Here is a 4,129-nt window from a genome sequence, read left to right as displayed (position 1 = left end):
GAGTAGCTGGGACTACAGGCATGCGCCACCATGCCTGGCTAATTTTTTCTATGTATTTTTAGTTGTCCAATTAATTTATTTCTAATTTTAGTAGAGACGGAGTCTAGCTCTTGCTCAGGCTGGTTTCGAACTCCTGAGCTCAACAATCCGCCCGCCTAGGCCTCCCAGAGAGCTAGGATTACAGGCGTGAGCCACCGTGCCTGGCCTTATTTATTCTTACAGAGAATTTCAAACTTAAACAATAGTACAGTGGACCTCCAAGTAGCCATCACCCAGCTATAGCAAAACCTCGATTCACGGCCAGTCGTGTTACATCTGTATCGCCCTCCCTCCCCATCTTGCCACGGGACAGTTCAGCATATCCCAGACCTGTCATTGTGTCCGTCAATATGTTAAAAGATAAGGACCTGTTCACACACACAGCCATGCTACCGTTGTCACACCTAAAAGAGTTTGCAGTCCTTAATGTCATCACAGTTACCCAGTCGGTATGCAAATTTCCCTGTTTGTCTCGTATAGTTTGTTTACACTCTCCTTGAATCAGGATCCAAATAGTGTCCATTCAGGCCCCTTAAAATCTCTTTCCATCTAAAAATTCTTCATCTTTTTAAAAATTTTTCTTGTAATTTATTCCAAATTATCAAATCATTTGTCCTTTAGGGTTTCCCACATTTTGGATTTTGGTAATTGTCTCCTCATAGTGTGTCTGACATGTTCCCGTGTGCCCTACATTTCCTGGGAATCGGTGTAATTAGATCCAGAAGCATGATCTGGTTGAGGTTTGACCTTTTGGCAAGAACACTTAGGGGAGTGGGGAGGGTGGCGCTCACACCATCTGGTTGTTTTCTGGCCTGCGTGACAAAGGGACAATCAGGTAAATGGCAGTGGGATCCAGTTAAGAGGATGGGCCAGCGGGTGGCTCAAGCCTCTAATCCCGGCGCTCTGGGAGGCCCAGGCAGGAAAATCACTTGAGCCCAGGAGTTCGAGGCCAGTCTGGGCAACATCCTGAGACCCCCATCTCTACAAAAATAAAAAAATTAGCTGAGTGTGGTGGCACGTGCCTGTAGTCCTAGCTACTGAGGAGGCTGAGGCGGGAGGATGGCTTGAGCCCAGGAGTTCGAGGCTGTAGTGAGCTATGTTGATGCCACTGCATTCCAGCCTGGGCTGGGTGAAGCAACACCCTGTCTCTTAAAAAAAAACAAAAAAGGAGGGCTCTGGCGAGCGTTCGGGAATGAGCGGGTCCCTCGGCCGAGCGGCGGGCGTGCGGACGGCGGGTTCGGGCGCTCGCGGCAGCGGTTCGGCGGAGCAGCTGGACGCGCTGGTCAAGAAGGACAAGGTGGTGGTTTTCCTCAAGGGGACGCCGGAGCAGCCCCAATGCGGCTTCAGCAACGCCGTGGTGCAGATCCTGCGGCTGCACGGCGTCCGCGACTACGCGGCCTACAACGTACTGGACGACCCTGAGCTCCGACAAGGCATTAAAGACTATTCCAACTGGCCCACCATCCCGCAAGTGTACCTCAACGGCGAGTTTGTGGGGGGCTGTGACATTCTTCTGCAAATGCACCAGAATGGGGACCTGGTGGAAGAACTGAAAAAGCTGGGGATCTGCTCCGCCCTTTTAGATGAAAAGAAAGACCAAGACTCAAAGTGAGGGCACCGCCGTCCTCTGAGCAGAGGGGCCCGTGCATGCCAGAGACTCACTGCCAGAAAAGCCTTACCGATTTGGGTTTTCACTATTGAGACAACTGTTTGCACTGACTATTCCAGTTTGTAAGCAGTTGGGTGATTTTAGTTTGTCTGGTGTTTGGTCTAAGAATATTCTATTGTGAACTTGATTGCAACCACCGCACTGTAATAATTCAATGTTGTATTACGATATTGCTGTAAACAAAATTCGTTCTTATGTTGTCATTTATTCTTTGCCTGATTCAGGAGTTGAAGCAGGAGCTTTTGAATCATTATTCATGACTCCTCTGCAAATGTGTCAGTCTGCAAAGAGAATATGTCCCCCCAATTTTTTGGAACTTCTTCTGTTAAGGAAAATGGTGGGCAAAGAAGAAACTGTGATAACTAGGGTGTTGTTTTTTAAAATAAACTGCCAACACAGAGATCCCATGCATGCATGGGATGTTAATTCTGAAGTGAATACGTCTGTAAGGATTTTTAGTGACCGCGTGCGACCTTTTGTTTTTAGGAATTAATGATGATTCTCATGCTCTTCTATTAAATTTGCCACAAGAATTGAAAAAAAAAAAAAAAACAAAAAACAAAAAAGAAAGAGAAAGAGGGTAAATCGATATGTCCAGTGTCACTGGCGCAGAATCCTGCCAGAGTGATGGAGAGATGGAGGCAGGACTCCCGCAGAAGGACACAGAGGGGCTGAGGAGCTGTTTCAGACGGGACCAGTAATTTATGGCGACCTTGACGAAAGAGCCCTTGCCACTCTCAGAGAGTTCTGTTGGGCTTCGGTAGTTCAAAGACAGTGATTTGTCCCACCTTCAGGTTCTTAGTGAGTCCTTTACGTGGATGACTTGCCTGTTCAAGAACAAAGCTGCATTTCGTGTGGAGTTGTGAGAATCAGCGCCCGAAGGAAGAAGAATGAGCGAGACGTGAGAGTCCGTGAAGAGACGTGCGGAGGCTCCGTCCGGTGGCTCGGCTGCGTGCGGGTGCGGCCACGAGCCGGAGGAGCTGATGGTCTCCCTTCAGACGGTGCGGACCCCGGAGCGTGTCCTGGAGTTGGAGCCATTGTCTCTGCTGATTAGACACCAAGAGATTTAAAGGAGAGTGGGTCCGTGCTGCTTTTTGGGACGGACGGACTCACTGGAGACGGCCATCCTGTGGCAGGTCGGAGCAGGGAGCTCGCGTGTCGGGCCCTCTGTCGGGGGCCGTGGTGGCCGGAACTCTCCCTGGAGGCTGCGTGTCTATGGCGAGCAACAGGCTGGGTCCAGTCCGCAATGTGAGACAAAGGCAAAGATTCCGGAAAAAGTCTGTGAAGTCACACCGTTCGGTCAATGTTATTCTCCATCATCTGTCCCCTGTCATCAATATCATCTCTGTCATTAATAATAAAATGATTTGGGGGTTCTGCTTCTGTTCTACCGGTTAGCAGCACAAGCCAGGGGCTGGATGATGAGCGAAAACCTAAAAAAATAGACAAACGTCCTCACAGTCGAAGGGACTGACCCTGCAGATGGAAGAGACCCTGAACTTGTGGCCAAGCTATCGTTTTATCTGGGACAGTCTTGACAGTCACAGTGATGAAAACGTTACTCATTTTTCCTGAACTCAAAAACCTCCAAAGGATGAAGAGGCTGAAACCGGGGGCGTTTGCTCGCAAGTGCCAGCACGCTGCGCACACTGCCGTCCTCCAGCCAGAAGACGGACAACCACATCATTCCTGATCTTTTGCCGATACAGTGTTGCTGTAAGTGGCATTGTTCCTGTGTCACTTTCCTCTCCTTCTAGCATAGGGCAAATGCTATTTTCACAGCTAAAATATCTTTTTGCTGAAAGGATGCCATGAGAGGATCTATATGAAAACACTTTATAAATTGCGAAGTATTACCGCCATTGGATAAATGAACAAATGAGATTTATAATCTATGCCTCATTATCCACCCATTTACTGTGCGCAGCTCTGTTTTAGAAAACGAGTATCTTCTTTGTGCACTGCTTCCTGGATATTGACAGTAATCTTTAAAAAGAAAAAAAATCATTTCTTTTTTGTTAGGATTTCGCTTTTTTTAAGGCTGAACAGTATACCGCAATTTCTTTATCTGTTCATTCATCAACAGACACTCGGGTTGCGCCCGCGTCTTGGCTGTTGTGAATAATGCTCCAATGAATACGGGAGTGCGGATATCTCTTCGGGGTACTAATTTTCGTTTTCTTCATATATATACCCAAAAGTGGGACCGCTGGATCATATGGTAGTTCCATTTTAATTTTTTGAAGAGCTTCCATACTCTTTTCTAGAATCGCTGTACCAATTTACATTCCCACCGGTGGTGTACGAGGGTTCCCTTTTCTCCACACTCTCACCAACACTTACCTCTTACCTTCTTGACAATGGCCATCCTAACAAGTGTGAGATAATGTCTTATTGTGGTTTTGATTTGCATTTCACTAA

The 4,129-nt window shown here is 47.5% G+C and overlaps 1 pseudogene across 1 annotated transcript; it reads left to right on the top strand.

Annotated features, from left to right (window-relative positions):
- The first annotated feature begins 1,231 nt into the window (after positions 1 to 1,231).
- LOC105810482 lies at positions 1,232 to 2,146 on the top strand (annotated as a pseudogene). The gene has a single exon (XR_001137494.1). The product of XR_001137494.1 is annotated as a glutaredoxin-related protein 5, mitochondrial pseudogene (transcript).
- The last annotated feature ends 1,983 nt before the right edge of the window (positions 2,147 to 4,129 follow it).

Source organism: Propithecus coquereli, unplaced genomic scaffold (genome assembly GCF_000956105.1).
Source record: "Propithecus coquereli isolate 6110/MARCELLA unplaced genomic scaffold, Pcoq_1.0 Scaffold213, whole genome shotgun sequence".
NCBI classification, from domain to species: domain Eukaryota; kingdom Metazoa; phylum Chordata; class Mammalia; order Primates; family Indriidae; genus Propithecus; species Propithecus coquereli.
This window is presented reverse-complemented; position numbering and strand designations above follow the sequence as displayed.